The sequence below is a fragment of the Canis lupus genome, chromosome 20 (assembly GCF_003254725.2).
Source record: "Canis lupus dingo isolate Sandy chromosome 20, ASM325472v2, whole genome shotgun sequence".
NCBI lineage: Eukaryota > Metazoa > Chordata > Mammalia > Carnivora > Canidae > Canis > Canis lupus.
In genome coordinates, this window is record NC_064262.1 from 32,223,037 (window position 1) to 32,241,476 (window position 18,440).

At 49.8% G+C, this 18,440-nt stretch overlaps 1 protein-coding gene and 1 long non-coding RNA gene across 7 annotated transcripts in view; one reads left to right on the forward strand and one right to left on the reverse strand.

Moving 5' to 3' along the window:
* Positions 1 to 224: 224 nt before the first annotated feature.
* On the reverse strand, positions 225 to 18,437 carry LOC112665981 (uncharacterized). Of its 4 annotated transcripts, none has more exons than XR_004807218.2 (5): positions 18,202 to 18,437; positions 17,167 to 17,265; positions 15,630 to 15,784; positions 14,620 to 14,781; positions 225 to 333 (listed from the first exon to the last, which is right to left on the reverse strand). It is a non-coding gene; the product is annotated as an uncharacterized LOC112665981 (long non-coding RNA). The 4 variants fall into 4 exon arrangements; XR_004807219.2 differs by lacking the exon at positions 225 to 333 and adding an exon at positions 10,495 to 10,778; XR_004807220.2 differs by lacking the exon at positions 225 to 333 and having other exon boundaries at positions 13,542 to 14,781; positions 17,167 to 17,239.
* Positions 7,938 to 18,440, forward strand: part of FAM3D (FAM3 metabolism regulating signaling molecule D) — a 36,097-nt gene continuing 25,594 nt past the window's right edge. The window contains exons 1-2 of one of the 3 annotated variants that reach the window (XM_025456380.3): positions 7,938 to 8,176; positions 17,377 to 17,629. The gene's annotated coding sequence lies outside the window, so the exon portion shown is untranslated. The remainder of the gene's footprint in view (positions 8,177 to 17,376; positions 17,630 to 18,440) is intronic. The other 2 variants (XM_049097802.1, XM_035702501.2) reach the window with 2 other exon arrangements.

Genomic DNA, 18,440 nt, shown 5'->3' on the forward strand with positions numbered 1-18,440 from the left:
AGATGCGAGGCAGTAGCAGGGAGTGACATCTCTCTAACTGAAAAGATATGAGGGGCGATTTTCTTACCCAGGTCACTACTCTTAACTAGGTTGGGGAGGATGTGATTCAAAGACTAAGGTGAGACACTAACTCCCCACATCACCCTTGCCCCAGCCTGGGCACAGGCTGGCCCAACATTGTGTCTCCTTCCAACTTAATAAGGAAAAAGGCATTTAGAAAGCTGTCAACCAGGGAGTTCTCTTTATTGCTCCTGTCTGAGTCCCAATTCTAGACCTCATTGTGGCCTGGGAGATGGGGTCACAAAGCAAGGTCTCAGCAACCATCAGGATCTTCTGCAAAGAAAAAGGACAATGGAGTCACAAAGAAAGATAGCAGCTGACAGGGAAGAAGCATCCTGCTTACTAGGCTCCGTGGCAGTTTTACCTGCATCATCTCATTTCATCCTCATGACAACCCAGTGAGGACATCTATCTTATCAACTTCATTTTACAGAGGAGGAGACTGGGGCTCAGAGAGAGGAAGTGACATATCCAAGCATTCTCACACTACCAGTCAGTGCTGGAGTCAGGATTTGAACCCAGGAAAATGGACCACGTGCACATTACAGTGATGGGGGAAGCTGGATCTTGCCCAGCCATCTTAGTGAAGACAATATGTGAGCAGGACAGGAAAGCATGGGAAACATAAGGCCTCATCCATGTCCATCATGATAATGATGAAGAAGCATCTGTAAGAACTGGGGGTGGGAGGAAATTCTTCCATTTAATTTGGCTTTCAGATTTTTTTTGCTGTTAGGTTGTTTCCTCCAACTTACAAGAAACAAATTTTTCATTGTTTTCACAAATTTTTATTGAGTTGCTACTATAATTCTAGGGGTGGGAGTTATGGCAAAGAACAAGAAAGACAGTAAGAAACAAATGGTGGAGCTCTTCTTTTGGCATCCACCCCAGACTATGTCAGGAAGCAGACTGATCTTCCCCAGCTTGGTGTCTAGCCCAGAGAAGGTACTCATTGAGTGTTTATGGGTGAACAGCTGAATGGGTGAATACCACAAGGGATAATCATACCACTTTACCTGTCCCATTCCAAAGGTGCCTGAAGATAATCAGAATGAAAAAACTCCCAAATGTGCTCAGTGTCTGCTTTCCTCCAGGCTGGCCCTAAGAGAAGACCCACCAGCCACCTCCTGACTGGCCCACCCACTCAGAGCCCAGCCCCTGGGTGGGAAGCTCCTGGTCACCCATGCAGTTGGCTCCCTGCACTTCTGATTCCTCTACTTCCCCCACAGTCACTGTAGAAGACAGACCCCATAGCAGAAGGGCAGGTAGGAGCCAGCATGGTTACCTGGAATCTGAGAAGGGTGAGCCCTCTCCTCTGGAATGAAAGGACAATAGCTGTGAGCTCCAATAGAAAAGTGATAAGGTGGCCATAAAGGCCAGCTGCTTCCTCTCCAGACCATCAGATTCCCTGCTCCATCTGAGTCCTCCCCACAGCATCAAAAAGCAGGGCAGCCTCAATTTGCATTGCAATTTGTTTATCTACTTTTAAAACATGTGTCCCCACCTAACGAAGATTCCACCCAAGGAAGACCCCACCCACGGAGGAACTACCCAAGGAGGATTCCATGGTCTTGGGGAGTGGGGCACCCACTGAAAGGAAAGGCTAGGGGAGAGAAACACAGAGTATCGACAATAAATTTTATTATGATGATTATAAAGCAATCTACTAGGTGTAGAAAATGTAAGGGGTGGGGGGAAGAGTTGTGTCAAGGGGAAAATTAAAATCACCATAATCCCACTTCTGAGAGACAGCATTGTTTGTACTTTGCTGCATTTCTTGCAGCCTTTCATCTATATGTGTCCTTGTCTTCACAGTGTGTAATTGAAATCCTTTGCAGAATACTGTTTAGAAATCTGTGACCATGTGAAAAGAAAAGGAGAGGCCAGATCCTGTTTCCACAACATCACTAAGCCCCACCCCACCTCCATTTTTTTTAGGCAACCAGGAAAGATGAAGGGAACTCCAGAATTATGGCTGGTACTGAAGTTGAATTATGGTTAATACTGAAGTTCTCGCCACCTGACAAGTGGTTTGGAGTAAGATTTAACTTGATTTAGAAAAATAAAGAAATATGACATTTCTTATACCTGTGGTGTGGAGTAAACTTTATGCCAGCTGAATGGATGAGTGGATTGAGGGATGGCTGCCTGGACAGCAGGTAAAAATGAGGAGTAATAGAGAAATGGAAAGAAAAAGAGAGAACAAAAGAGACACACATATATATGCTTGTATGTGCAGAGAATATTCTAGAAGGATACTTAGAAACTTTGAACAGTAGATCCATCTTGGAGAGTAGGTGAAAGTGGGCCTTTAAATGGTTATTTTATTACCTCTGCACCACTTTGAATATTTGACTATGAAGTAAGCATTACCTTTTAATTCCTAAAACATTCAAAGTTATTTTTCCCACATTAGGTATTATGAATACATTAGGAATGAAGGCTGCAGATGGTATTAAGGTTGCTAATCAGCTGACTTTAAAATAGGGAAATTATCCTGGATTATCCAGGTTGACCCAGTTGTAATCACAAGGGTCCTTAAAAGTGGGCGAGGAGGAGCAAAGAAAAGAGTCAGAGAGGGCAGCCCAGGTGGCTCAGCGATTTAGCACCGCCTTCAGCCCAGGGCGTGATCCTGGGGTCTCGGGATCGAGTCACATGTCGGGCTCCCTGCATGGAGCCTGCTCCTCCCTCTGCCTGTCTCTCTCTCTCTCTCTCTCTCTCTCTCTCATAAACCAATAAAGTCTTTTAAAAAGAGAAAGATATGCAAAGATAGAGGAAGGGGCTGCAAGCCAAGAAAGTAGCCTCTGAAAAGTGGAAAAAAGCAGATTTCCCCCTGGAGCCTCCAGAAAGGGATGCAGCTCTGGGACACGCCTGATTTTAGCTCTGTGAGAGCCATATCAGACTTCGAACCTGATCCCATGGCCCTCCCCCTCCCACCCACAAAGTGATCCACTTGTGCACAATTTGGCCAGACTGCCCATGGGCCAGGCCTCCAAGGCCAAGAGCTTCTGCACCAGCTACCCACACTGGTCCCAGCATGGTCGGCAAGACTTCCATTCCCACGTTTTGTTGTTGCTATTGTTTAAAGAAACGGCAGCAGCACTAAATGAATGGAGGAATTAATTATTACTGCTTGCAAACAGAATCTCTAACTCTATTAGTATTCTAAGCTTAGCTGTGCCTCTCACGCCAAGGCGCGGATTCTATTACACAGCAGATCGAGGCACCAGGCACACGTGGCCACATTGGATTTGGTCGATTAACAAGGGGCAAGGAAAAGTGTTAAGTTATTCGTAGTTTCCAGTGCCACCACTTGGCATAGTAATGTTCGTGCCTTTCCCCCTTGGCTTCGACACACACCTGACTTCCTTTTGTTACCAAGGCCCGTGGCAGCTGTGAAAAACCGCTGGCGATCTGGTGCTGAGGGGAATACATAGGAATCCCTGCCTAGGTCCTGGTCCAGTTTCTTCTCGAAGATTAGAACCAGAAAGATCGTGTGGTGGACATTGATCACATTAGCAAACCACTTCTTTTATCTTTGGGCACCCAGACGGTTAAATACTGAGTACGAAATACAGTGAACCAAACACACACACCTGTATACCCCTGTGCACACACGCACACACGCTCATGGGTACCCAAGAAACAGACACACACACGCTTTTGGGCACCCACACTTAGACACACACATACACACACACATACACACACACGGTGACACAGCTCTGCATTTTATCTCAGACATGCCGGGGGTAGGTTCTGCTCCTCTGGGCTTTCCTCTCTGAGCGAAGCATTCTAATTCAGAAGCTACCCTAGCTCTGGGGAAATAATCTTCAGATTAGTTTCTCTGCCTGCCAGGAACACAGGGCCATGTTCGATTTTTAAAAAGTGCTGTATTTCAGGAAGTGCTGGGGGGCCTAGGGTGTTCTGGAGCCCCTGAGAAGGTCCCAGCTGCTGACCCCACAGCTCTCAGAGGTGCAGATGGGTGGGTGGCGTGTGTCCCTTCCCAATTTCCCACTTGCTAGCTATGTCATCAGGGGCAAATTGCTTATACGCTCTATGCCTCAGTTTCCTCAAGTGTAAGTTGTAGGTAAAAATAATACTTCCCTTGGAGGGTTGTGCTAGGAATTATTCTGATCCACCCAGGCGCCCCTAATGCCCCCTACTTTTTAGGAACACACACATACACATACACATCCCTTAAAAAGGCATTGCTCAGAACACGGCTTTCTATTTGTGGACAGCTCTTTTCCCCCATGGTTTTGAAAGCCCCTTGAGATTCATGTTCTTTTTGTTTCATAAAACCTTGTGGGGCAGGAAGGCTGAAATTATTGGTTCTATTTTTTAAAAGGTGCACCCTCTGGGTCTCAGGAATCCTTGCAATAGCTCTGGGAGGAGGAGAAGGTCACAAGACGTACCTGTAAAAATTCATCACAGTGTATGTATAACCCACACACACAGAAATCATCAAACACCCAGCAGTCGAGGAGGGCAAATGAAGGTGGTGCTTTGTAACATGCAAGAGTGTGCAATCATTAAGAAATCAGTCCACGAGTTTCCAGTGACGTGGGAAATGCCTGAGCTCTAATGCTGAGTGAAGAGAAGGGTTACAAAACCGGATACACATGAGGAGCTCCATTCAACAATCAGGGGGAGGAAATAGGCCAAAATATTAACGTCATTCCCAAGAGAGGTTATACTTGCCGGATATTTTTTCCTTTATACTGTTCGGTGTTTTCCAAAAATCTCCAGGATGGAATTGTATTATTTTTATAATAAAATTTTAAAAACACAGGGCACCTGGGTGGCTCAGCAGTTGGGCGTCTGCCTGTGGCTCAGGTCCTGGGATGGAGTCCCACATCGGGCTCCCCGCGGGGAGCCTACTTCCCCCTCTGCCTGTGTCTCTGCATCTCTCTCTGTGTCTCTTATGAATAAATAAATAAATAAAAAATTTTAATAAGCTATCGAGTTACAGTTGCTTTCCTGAGGACATGCAGCTGGCTGGCAGTAGAGACAGTGCCCTGAACCATTCAGCAATGGGAGGGTTGGTGACCATCCCCTCCTTCGATACCAACACTCCCAAGGAAATGAATCAACTGTCATCAACTGTCACACACCAATAATTTTACTTTGAAGACCTCTTACCAAACCCTGAATCCAGGCTTGACAGTGACCCCCACTCCTGCAGTATTGTCATCTGAGAGAGAGAGAAGGCATCCTGGACCTTTCACCTGAAAAGTCAAAGTCACAGAAGACTTTTTTATACTAATAAGAAGTAATTATAATCACAGAGTTTACTGAGCATCTACTATGGGCCAGGTTCTTCAAACAGATTCTCATAACTATCCTGTGACATGAGGATTACCCCGCTTCATAGAAGAGAAAATCAAGGCTTGAAAATGAGAAGGCACTGGCCAAGGGCGTCCAGCAGGTCAGTAGCAGAGTCAGGCCTGAATAAGCCAGGGCCCATGCTCTCCACCTGCACTGCAGACTGGGCCCCAGTGCTGAGACCCAGTGGACTCCTCTCTGAGCGAACACTGGAAAGAAGTTCCCTGGGAGGCCTGCTCAGGCTGATGCTTCATTAAGGGCTTTGCCATTGAAAGAAAATGAAGCAATGATTTCCTGATGGCTAGTAATTTCTCCAAGGCCTGAAGCCCTTGAGGAGACAGACTTTCCTGGGCCTTCTCCTCCTCTCAGAGCTATTGCAAGGATTCCTGAGACCCAGAGTGGGGGGAGGGAAGGCCCAGGGGTCACACAACTGCTCTGAGTAGAGTAGGGGTCATGGCTTATGGCCTCCAGACTGGTGCTGTCCGTATTGATACCAATGCAGAGATGAGCTGGCACTCACTCACTCACTCACTCACTCATTCATTCATTCATTCAGTAAACCTTTACTGAGCACGTGCTGGGCACCAAGCATTGTTCTAGTGAGCAGAACCCTGCCTGCATGGGATTCACTTTCCAGTAAAGCAGGACAGATGACAAGTGAACAAATATTCAAGAAATATCTTTTCAGGCCGTCATAAGTGCTACAGAGAAACTGAAACAGGATTGCACTTGATGTTAGCAGAATAATGGCCTTCGAGGACACCAACCTCCTCAAACCCAGGGCCCTGCAAACATGTGCCATTAGTTACATAACTAAGGAATTAAAGTTGCAGATGGAATGAAGGTTGGTAATGAGGAACCCCTGAGACAGGAAGAGTATCCTGGAGTATCTGGGTGGGCCCAATGTCTCCAGGGGCCTTTAAAAGCAGAAGAGGGCAGCAGAAAGGAGAGGAAAAGAGGTGACCCAAGGAGGATCATTGATATGACACTGTTGGCTTGGAAGATGGAAGAAGGGGTCATGAGCCAAGGACAGCAGGCAGCCTCCAGAACCTGGAAAAAGCAAGGAAATGAATTCTCCCTGGGGCCTCCAAAAAGGAGCACAGTCCTACCTACACCGGGATTTTACCCCAGTGAGGCCCGTCAGACGTGTGGCCCACAGAACCGTGAGACAGCACATGCATGTTGCATCGAGCCACTCAGGTTCTGGTGGTTTGTTACAGCAGCCCGGAAACAAGACAGCATCGGAGAGGCCTCAGCTGATCAGCTGCTGGAGGACGTTCTCCTGCTTTCTGCTATTCGCTGCTACAGGTTCCTTCCCAGAACTCACCACAATTTTAATTCAATAACTCATTTGTTTACTTTGGGAAGGAAGGGAGAGGACCTTGACGTGGAAGGTCGGGCCTGAAGGAGGAAAAGACACCAGCCATGGGCATATCCGTCCAGGCAGGGGAGAGGAGTAAAACGAAGACAGGGCCAGATGGGAGGCCAGGCCTAAAACCAGCCAGGATGCAGGAAAGTGCACCCCCACTTTGGTGGGCGCCAGAACAGCAGGCCTTTATCTTCTTTATCTTCTGACCAGCTCTCTGACCTCATGTCCTTGGATAGTCATCCCAGGGGGCAGCACATCCTTTCTGGAAGCAGTCGGGGTAGAAATCACCAACTACAGCAACACCCTCTGCCAGCAAAGAGGAAGACACCAACCCCCCAACCCCACAACGAGCCCATGTGGAATGCAGTGCCTACTGGGAAAGAACTCACCCTAAGGGGAAAAGTTCTTGGAAATGAGAATCATGAGTAGTAGCAAAGCTGGGGCTGTTTGATGGGAGTGGGGGACACTGAGTCCCAGGGAGAGAGAACAGCAATCAATACTACATTTGCTGTTGTGCGAGAATTTTACCACCTATTGGCGCTTCTCTGTTCCCTTCCCTCCTGCCCTCCTCTCTCCAGCTTCAACTTCTAACTCGTCCCCCAGACCAAATCCAGAATTTTCTCCCCAGACCACTTCCTGTGCCTGGTCAAGAGGGCCCCTTGTCCATCTTCCAGGCTCACTGTCTTTAGCTGCCTTTACCTCCCCCACCCACAGCGTGTGTCTCCTCCCCAGGCTCACCTCCTGCCTACTTCCTCCAGTGCAGCCACCCTGGCCTAGAACCTCAAAGCAGGTGGCTTCACTCACTCACTGGACTGCTCCCTCTTCACGCCCAGGGCCTGGAAAGGGCACCAGCAGGGAGTTGGTTTGTTTGGGGGGTGGTGGGGGAGTGTCATATTGTGTCTTGTTTCCCTTTCTCAAGCAACAATTGTGGTATTTCATTCCTCATTAAATTGTTCAAATCCCCACCCGAACTTCCCCTGCCAAGGCCAGAGAGCTCTGTGGGGAAGAGATGCTCACAGCCCCCCTAAGCCAGGGCTCTAAGTGGCTCTTCAGCCAGGCAAGACTTTGGACTCATTTCCTCCTCTGGATTAATTTCCTCCTTCCTGGGAAGATTGTTTAACAGGGCAGGGAGAGTTTATGGCAGGCTCCTCTGCAGGAGGGCAGAGCCAGGGCAGAACCAGGAGGAGCTAGCCTGTCCCTGCCCATGAGGTGCCCATGAGCCACTCTGTCCCTGCCTCTGGGCCTGCTGCATCTACAGAGCCCACCTGGGAGGCCCCAGCCCCTCAGAGAACCAGCAGGCTGGCCCCTCACAACAGCTGGTCCAGGGGGCTGGCTGGCTGGGTCAGGGACCCCAAGGCACCAGCTGGAACATCTCATCTTCTCCATCGAAGCAGGGAAGCGGGAGACTTGAGCCCTCAGGTATGTTTCTACTAGCATGGAAAGAGCTATCCATCTGGGTCCACGTTATTTAGAGAAAGGAAAATAGATGTGGGGTGGGTGGAAGATTAAGGAGCAAAGGTGCAGGGCATGCAAGCCAGGGATTTGATCACCCACATTGCAGGCTTTTTCTCTACACCACAGGGGCCCCTCAGCTTTTGTTCATTCATTCATCTCTTCATTCAAAAAACACATTTGAAAAATCAACCATGAGCCACACCAATATTTAAGGAATAAACAGGGACGCCTGGGTGGCTCAGCGGTTTAGTGCCTGCCTTCAGCTCAGGTCGTGATCCAGAGGTCCTGGGATCAAGTCCCACATGATCCAGAGGTCCTGGGATCAAGTCCCACATGAGGCTCCCCTTGAGAAGCCTGCTTTTCCTTCTGCCTATGTCTCTGCCTCTCTGTGTCTCATGAATAAATAAATAAAATCTTAAAAAAAAAAAAAGAATAAACGAGAGAGGCCCCAAATCTCCTTTTTCTCTGAAAATAATGATCTGAAAAGTTACAACAAAGGCACGTGGTCTTGAGAGATCTTCTAGCTGTGTGATTTTGGGCCAGTCCCTACGCTTCACTAAACTTCAGTTTTCTGATCTGTAAAATGGGAGTGCAAGTCTGGCTATCCCCCATCCATCCTTGCAGTTCCCTGTCTAGGCATCTAAAATAGCAATCACAAAAACACATAAAACAGCGTTTGTCATGTGCCAGGCTCTGGGCTAAGTGCTCTCTATATAATAACACATTTAATCTTCGTATCACGTCTAAGCGATAGGCATCATATCACTCCCATTTTTTGGATGGGGCGCTAAGGCATGGAGAGACTAAATAGCTTGCCTGAGCAATGTGACTGCAAAATGTATGCTCCCAGCATTAGGCAGCACTGCCTCTCTCGTGCGGTTGATCCAAAGTCTGTGGCTGGAAGAGAGCTGGTGCGAGAGAACCCTTCCAGATGATTCATTCAGAAAGCATTAACTGAGCACTTCCTGAATGTCAATTAAATAAGAATACAATGATTAAGACAGGATTAAAAAAAAAAAACAGGTATCGGGTGCCTGGGTGGCTCAGTCAGTTAAGTATCTAACTCTTGGTTTCGGCTCAGGTCGTGATCTCAGGGTCATGAAATTGAGCCCTGTGTCAGGCTTTGCCCTCAGCATGGAGCCTGCTTCTCCCTAGCTCTTTGCCCCTCCTTCCACCATGCTTGGTCTCTCTTTCTCTCTGTCATAAATAAAATCTAAAAAAAAAAAAAAAAAAAAAAAGTATGGCTCTAGCCATCAAGTGAAAAACAATTTGCACAAATAGTCATTTCAAGAACACTTCGGACACGTACCATAAAGGAGGTAGGCGTCAGGACAGACTTCTCGGAGATTAAATTTGCTGAGGAATGCTGGGGGGGGGGGTAAGCTTTGGCACCCTGCAGAATCTAAGAGAAATGGGAGAAGGGGCAGGGAAGAGGGGGGAATAGTCCCACAGGGAGAGGGCCGGAGCCGGCAAGGGGAGCTGAGGACAGCAAGGTGCTCACGCCTACCCGGGCCCAGCAGGCTGCGGGATGGAGTCCGGCTCTCCCCAGGGTTTGCTCCAGTCTGTCTGTCTGCTCTTGGGCACCTCCCGGCTCCCCCTTCCGGCTGGCCACTGCCTGCCTGAAGCCAGGACCAGTAGACGGGCTGATCTGGGAGGAGGGGCAGCTGCCACTGGGGTTCCGTCTTCTGGCCATCATCTACACCCCTCCCTCTGAGCTCACCTCCACCTATACACGGCCCGAAGCTGCATTCCAATAGGAATTTGGAAGCCTGCCGAGCAGAGGTTATTTCCTGGGGTCAGGGATGCTGGAAGCCATGGTTTGCCAACACCTGCTCAGGCTGGGCAATTCCTCCTCGGATGAGACAAGCGTGTCTAATATTGCTGGGCAGACCGGGCGCAGCTGCTGGTGGGCAGCAGCCAGCCTGTGTGGGGGTGGCAGGCCCCCGCTAGCCTGGCCCCCCCAGCACGCAGCATAGGCCTCCTGGAGAGGGCAGACACTTCTGATGGTCGGTACCCATCGCTTGCTCTGGGAGGCCCTGGGAAACAGAGGTGGGAATGCCAGGGTCTGCTCCCCAAGGCCTAGAGGTCGTGGAGAGGGCACCACCTTTGGAGTTGGAATCCTAGCTCTGCCTTTTTCTTGCTGTGTTACCTTGGGCAGCTTACTCACCTGTCTGTGGATGTAACTATGGTTGAAAATGGGAAAATCTTTGTGTATCAGGGGTTACTCTTCTGGGTGCAAGTAACAAAAAAAAAAAAAAATTCAAACCAGCGACAAATAAAGGACCTATATTGGCTCACTTACTGGAAAGGTCCTGTGATCCTCTGACAGACAGAGCTGGATTTAGGGGCTCGATGACATCTCAGGACTCTGACTCCATCTCTGGGATCCTTTCCTCTACGTTGCTTTATTCTGGCAAAGTCTCCCCACACAGTGGCAGATACCCATCAAGTTTTAAGTCATTTCTAGTCAGCAACCTCAGCAGAAAGGCAGATCTTCCTCCCTGCCAAGTCCATCAAGACCCCTGGGAGGGCTGTGATCTTCTCAGCATGGGTTGCCTGCCCATCTCTGTGACCAAGAAATCGAGTTAGGCCTGGGTCCCATGGCCACGCTTAGAACCAGGATTGGGGCCATCCCTAGCCAACTGCACAGCAGGGAACACAGGAAGGGAGTTTGATTCCCAAAGGAAAATCTGGGTGAGCTCCAGATAAAGCAGGAATGGGTGCTGGAAAGATGACCCAAGCAGCAGGTGTCCACCACAGTCCGGCTCCAACCATCCCTAATCACAGTTACAATATTGCATCAGTCACTCCACTTGTGTGACCTTGGGAAACCACTTAATCTCTTTAAGCCCCTCACCAGTAACATGAAGTCCATAAAAGAATCTGCCTCACAATACTCTTGGGAAGATTAAGTGAAAGGACACGGGGCTCAAATCCAGCCAACTAACAGTGTTAGTACTTATTAGACTCATCACTATGATTATTATTAAGATTATTTCTCTTTCAGAGATGTGTAGATCCCACATGGCTCTGGGGAAGATTTATCTCCTAAAGCCTTCCCAAAACCCCATTGACGTCATTGTGAAGGCCGCCATCTTGTTAATCACAGAGGCCAAGACCCAGCTCTCTCTGATGGAAAGGAATAGAATTGCCCACTGGGTCTGAGGTGAATTTCGTCATGCTTGACCTGCTGAAGTGATTGAGACAGGCCAACAGCAGGCCATGGCTCAGGGGATGAACCCAGACGCTCCAGGCAGTCCCCTCCTGATACAGTAGTCCTCTCTGGTGACACAGAGCCAGACTCAGCAAAGAGAAATTCTGATGGCACTAACTGGCCTCTCAGACTAATGCACCCAAAGATGCCTAGGGGAGGAGAAGGAGGCTGCATGTTTGGCCAGATACCTCCTCCTTCCTCCTGTTGCTCCATTCGGGCCTGGAGGAACCCATTCCAGATCCATAGCATACTTTTCTCTCATTCTGGAGGGATTTCTGCCAACTTGGGAGGTAGGGAGGAGGGCACAGGGGCATCCCCAAGCAGAGCACAAAGGGGCCTACTTGCTTAACAACTGTCCTTATAGAGCATTTCCTCCATAACAGGTACTGTGAGTGGGGTCTATTCTCAAATTTAATTTTTACTAAATTAGGGATTGTGATAATCACATAAGGAAACCAAAGCTGAAAGGGCTGTGTCCACAGAATCCAGATGGGGCTTCAAACCCCCCACTCAACCACCGTATTATGTAAACTTGAAATCCCCAGGCCAGATGAGGCCTCTGCAAACCCAAAGGTGCAAATATGGCTAGAGCTGCCATTTACCGGTTGCTTCCTGAGTGCCAGGCACTGAGCAAGGCAACTTCAGATAATAATCTAGTCAGGTAAATGTGGAGGAAAGTCCAGGGCCGGGTTGCTGGGCCCTGCTAAACAAGCAGGGAGTTGGTGGATCTGCCCCTGAGGAGCACACTGGCTGCTGGGTGGAAACGGAGGACAGAATGATAGGAACTCTCTCTTATCCTACGGAAGCCTTCCTTCTCCACTACCAACGGTCGAGCCAAACCCAGGCAGGCTGAAGCTCAGGAAAGGGAGCACCCAACCTCATGCTCACTTTGGACTAAAAGGGGCAACACCCAAATCAGGTTGGACAAACTAAGGCCCATGGCTAAATTCAGCAGCACCTGTTTTTATAAATAAGTTTTATTAGAACTTAGCCACATTCATTCATTTACATACTCCTACTTCTGCTCCTTTCCCACTACGATGGCAGAGCTGAGTAGCTGTGACTGAGAACATACGGCCCAGAAAACCCAAAATATTTCTTCTGGTCCTTTGCAGAAAACTGCCCAGCCCTAGTCTAGAGGAGTTGGACACCGTGGTTAAGACTGCAGACTCCTGGGCTCCTCTCTGGGATCCTTTTCTTCCTCTGCCTTTCACCAGCTATGCCCTCTCACTCTGTGCCTTAGTTTCCCCAAACTCTTCATTAAGCTGCTGATGATTAAATTAGTTAAAATAAGGAAGCCTCAAGGCAGCAGCTGGTACATGTGTTTTTTTTGTTTGTTTGTTCGGTTGTTTTGTTTTTTTTTTTTGTTTTTTTTTTTTTGTCTTGTTCTGGGAAACATCCCAGGCACTTGAGGAGTAAAAAGCCTCAGAATCCTGTGCCTCTCACGGCTTCTTGAATCTCCTGTTGGGTGGCTCTGCATGGCCCAGTAATTCTACAACTGGCCAGAGCTGGAGAAAACCATTCAAACCAATAAATAAAATCAAAACAGGGCAAAATGGGAATCACGGGCTTTTTTTCCTTCTAAAATAAATGTCACTGAAACAAATTGTTCGGGCCACCAGCCTTATTGTTTACAGATTCATTTGCAGTTTCTGTCCCTCTGTACTGGTGACATGATCAATTAATTGCCCCTAAATACCAGGGGTTGACCAGAAGGACCGTTTAGAGAATGAAAGGCAGCCTCTGGTTCCTCTGATTCTGGGCCTGGGCCTTGTGGTCAGGATGCAGGATGGCCTTGAGGGTCGACTGGAAGCTCAAGGCAGGTGGCAACTGGGTCTGGGCAGGGCCACACGTGTCCCCTGGTCCCACTCAGCACCTGACTCCCATGTGTGTGTGCATGCACATGCGTGCACACAAGCGGGGTCACGTGCCAGCGCACGTGTGCATCTGTCAGTGTGTCTGTCACTGTCTCCTAGTGTTTCTGCTGCTTTTCCATTCTGTTGTGTCCCTCTGCCTTAGTGTCCCTGGTGCACAGAGCGTCCCTGCACCCTGTGGCCCCTCTGCAGCTTCTGCCTCCTGCGCTGGGCATCCCGCCTGCACGGGGGGGGGGGGGGGCAGAAAGAAGCCCATGGAAGAGTAAATGCCCCCTCCTCCCCCGTGCCGCCTGTGGAGATGTCTTTTTTTTTTTTTTTTTTTTTTTGTGGAGATGTCTTTAAGTCCGCAGGACTTCCAGGGCTGACGAGGAAAATGGCCTGAGCTTGCATTTAGCCAGAAGAGGCTAGAGTCTGAACCTGTCCTCTCTAGAGGGAGTTCACTTTGGAGAAGACCGTGGGGCGCAGGGAAGACACCCCTCGGATGGAAGGAGCATCCATGGTGTGTCTGGGGCCTTTTCTCCCTTAGTTTCTTTCCCAAACAGAAAGAAACCTGTTTGGTTTCTGCACACCTACTATGTACCATGGTGCTAGCGTCTGGGCCGTGCGTGAAGAAGGCTCTCAGGCCCCCACATTAGGCTGAGCATGAGGCATGACAAGGTGATTCCTTAATGGAGGGATTCCGTAATGGAGGAGCCAGAGGCCGGGGAAGGCTTCTTGGAGGAGGTACCACTGTCTCCACGCTGAGCTGAGGTTTTATCACTGGCCCCGTTTAATTCTCCCTGTAGCTCCCCCATCACCTCAGAACAAAGCCCACGGTCATTACATTAACCCAGTCCTTAGGGCCCTAATGAACAGTCCCCCTTCCCTCCTTCACTTTGGTCTCTACCTTCAGAGTTTCCCATTCTGCCTCTCCTCTGAGCCTCTGTACATGCTCTTTCCTCTGCCATGTTTCCTCTGGTCCCAAAAAAGCTAATGCCATGAAGAGGCCCCAGCTCCAAGTCCACCCAGCCCCTTGCCCCACACAGAGAAGGCCCCACTCTAGGGATGACAGAGCTCATGGGCCAGCCCCAAGAGACTGGTGGGAAAGAGTCTGAGCCCTCTTCTGTTCTTGGCCAGAAGAAGCACCGTGCTGACTTCCTGAGGCCATGGATGGGGGTCACGGAGTGGCTGCACATCCCTGGCCCAAAGCTCAATGCTCGAATGAAGGAAAATGTGAGCCCTCAGTGGCCTGGGGATAGGACCCTTCCTCGGTGAAGAATTATCCTTTTGTTCCTAGTTTTTCAAGAGTTCAGCCTTACTTCTAGGCACACAGAACTCACTTGGACCTAGGCCCTTCCCTGTTGGAATCTGGTGAGCGTGGGTCAGCCTCAGGCCCACCAGCTGCCACAGTTGTCATCCGTCTGCTGTCTGCAGCTGAGGTGTGACTCTCGGCTCTGCTACCACAGCTGTGAGACTCACCCCCTCCAGGCTTCAGCTTCCTCCTGGAAGAAGAAGAGACAGTAATATCCAACTCACGGGGTTGCCATGGGGATTTGGCAAGATATACATGTAAAATTCTCAGCCTAATTCCAGCCGCATGGTAAGCACTCAATAAATGGTAGCTAGTTTTCTTATTTTATTGATAATTTATTATTTTTATTATGAGCTAAAGCTCTAGGACTTGGGCAGTAATTTGAGGTATGGTTCTGGGCAGAGAATAGGAAACCTGATTGCCAGCAGGTGCCTGGAAAACTGAAGGGCTAAAGCTAATAGGAGTGCAGCCATAAAGCTACAGTTGTTGTTCATTGCAACCTGATTTCTCCAAGCTCCATATCAGGCTTCAAGTTTATGCCTCCTTAGAAACGACCTGATACACAGAGAACAAAGTTGAATCTGTGGCTAATGCCCATATCGGAAAATGCAGAGCATGCTCATGGAGCTCTTTCCATTTTACCTGTGGCTTAGGGCTAATTCAGAACTGAGTGTTGGCTGAGCCTGGTTCCTTAAGATGTGCTAGGAAACACCTTCTGAGTTCTATCTTTTCAACAACAAAGGACTGCTTGAGTAAGGACCTGAGGCCAAGGAAGAGTTGCCCACGTGGATGAGTCAGGGAAGGGCAGTCCACATAGGGAACAGCATGTGTGAAGCTGGCGAGGGAGAGAGCCTCATTCGGGGCAACTCTGAGCATCTAGGGCAGAAAGTGAAGTGGGGACCGCAGATGATGAGGTTGGCAAGGTCAATCCCGGCGAGGGTTTAAATCATGCAAGGCCTTGTAAGTCACATGAAATACTTTGGCCTTTATCCCCTAGGGCTTTAGGGACCAGAGACCAGACTTTAGCAGGAGAAATACCTGTTCCATCAAGATGCTTTCCTATACCCTCCTCGCCTGGACAGGGAGTAATCCTCTCTCCAGCTGTCTTGGTTCTGGGACAAGTCATGGTTGAGTCCAAAGGCATGTGAGTATAGAGGACTCCAGGAAACAGGAAGAAACCAACGTCCCAGCTCCTATAGGACCATTAAGAAAAGTCATGAACAAGCAGACTGTGATGGCATTTTGGTTCTGTAAGAAGAGCAAACATCCGGATAGGAATCCTGCCAAGGAGTGTGTTAACAGGAAGCAGCAGGGTGAGTGGGGCATGCCAACAGGGAGGAGAGGTGGGGTGCATATTATCAGGCCAGCAAAGCCCTCGTAGATAGGCTGCCTCCCTTCCTGACACCCTTTCACGACAGGTAGGTGGCATCACCCTCATTTACATAAGAGGAAGCCAGGGCCCAGAGAGGTGTGCCCCAAAACACACAGGTACTGAGTGACTAACCCAGGTCTGTCTGACGGACCCAAAGTCCATCCTCTTTCCTGATATCACAGGCTTTTTCCTCTCTGATTCTCTCAAGACCAAGGCCCCAAGCACAGCCTCAGGTTCAGCCCTGGTATTTGCATCTTCTGGCAGGACTTGCCCACAGCAGGGGGTGATGTGTTAGAGTAGCTGAGAAAGGGGCTCCAGCAGCCCCAGACTCACAGATGCCCAGCTTAGAGCCATCGGGGACAAAATAGCTTCTCTCTCCTCAGTTTCCAAAATCTATCCCAGGAAAATCTCCAGCTGGCCTTGATTGGGTCATTCTGAACCAACCACAAGGAAATCGCTGTGTTCTGACAGGCCAACTCCTCTTGACAAGACTGGGTGCCATGATGGGTGTCCCCTCATCCAGGACCACAGGAGGGCATTTAACCATGATTTGAAGGGCCAGGAAAGGCCTCTCAGAGGAAGTGACTTCTATACTAAGACCTGAAGTATAAGTAGGAGTGTTCCAGGCAGAAAGAGGGACAGAAGACAGAGAGGGACTAGCAGCAGAAAGGCTCGGGGATGTTCCAGAGCATGCCTTGTCATAGCCCTACCCCCTGCCTCATGCACAGACTGCCTTCCCTGAGTGTTGAGATAATCCTTCAGAAATGAAACCCACAAGTGGCTGTGTGGCCTTAGACAAGTCACTTGCCCTCTCTGAACTTCCGCTTCCCTCTCTACACAGTGGTTTCATTATCCTAACCCTTCAGGACTAAGCAAGAACCCAGTTCATTCAGTCCCCAAATACTCATCGAGCACCCCCTCTGTGCTCAGCACTGTACAGGGCCTGCAGGAGACAAGGCCTGCCACGGGAAAGAAAAGCATGTCTGGGACTTATGCACCTGGCCAGACCCACAGCCAGAAATCCAAAGGGTGGTCCAAAAAGACAGGCAGGACAAAGGCAGAGGCTCAAGACAGTGAGGGTGGACAATGGGCTCCGCCTTCCCCCTGCCCACCCCTCCACTCCATCCCCTCCTTCCCACCCTCCACCCTCCTGCCCCTCCAGCCTTGTGACCACATACTGCCCTGGGGCCACCATACGTGTACCTGGGCGGGTGGAGCCAGCGTGCAAAGGCAGTGGGACCTTTCTTCCTGTGCCTTTGGCCCACAGCTCCGTAACCTGAATAACAGGTTGCGACAGACATTCTCGAAGGAACAAATAAGAAAGAAACTTTTGGGTTTGGGTGGCTCTGGAGGGAATTCCTGCCCCGCCCTGTGTACCAGGCGCCTTTCTCCCTCCCTCCCCACCCCTAGCAGACCAGTCCTGGAGCCCAAGGACCCTGGAGCTGGAGCCTCCAGAGCACCCAGGCTGCCAGGTTGAGCCGGCTGGGGACTCAGGAGCCTGGAGGGCCCTGCAGGTGCTGAGCGGACAGTCGGGGACTCAGCCAGGAGGGACATCAGGCTGGAAGAGGCCTCACGGCCCATGCCCCTCCCCAGCCCCCTGTCCTGAAGCCGGAAAGAATCCCTGCTTGGCATGGGCAGGACAGCGAGAAGCTAGCCCCCTGCCCAGGTACGTGCCCCGCCTCTACCTCTGTCCTGTTCCCTCATCTCTCTGAATGGCACGGTCGGTCGTCTCCCTCTGGGTCTCCGTGGATACCTGTCCTGAGGATTTGCTCTTTACCTCTGCCCCTTTATCTGTTTTCGTCCTCTGTCCCTGGCCCGTTTTTCTCTTTGTGTCCCTCTCTGGATCTCTGCCGACCTCTCTCCCCTTTGTCCTTTGTCTCTCCGAGTTCTGTCTCTGGCAGGCTCTCTGTGAAGAGAGCATCTGTCCCTTCATCTGTGCCTCGTCAGCTACCTGACCCTGTTCCCATCCTTCCATCTGGTCTGGCCCCCCAGCTCTCCCGGGTCCTCCACACGTGGGGATCCACGGTTCCTCCTTCCAACATCATGCAGGGGCCTGGGCTCCCGGACTGTAGGTCAGATCCCATGAACATTCAAAAGCATAATATACTCTTGTATCTGAAAAAGGGCGGGGGTGAGGGTGGGGGTGGTGGATGAATGATAATTTGAATTTCAGGAAGTTAAGTTCTACAAAATCTCTGCAGGGACGGGGAGGGGTACAGGTGTCAGGCACCAGCTCACCTTTCTCACCTGGAAGGACCTAAAGAATCAGGCCAGAGTGGGTGGGAACATTTTCATACTTATCAAAAGGAAATGTAAATTTATACTTGCTATTGTTTAGATATCAAGGGCTGATCCAGCCCCAACTGCTTCTAAGGCAGCCATTAAGCCTCCTGTCTCTTATCTGGGTCCTTGGCGGTTGGACTTTGGAGACCATGTCTGTTGAAATGGATTCTTAGGATAAAGAAGATTCTGAGGTG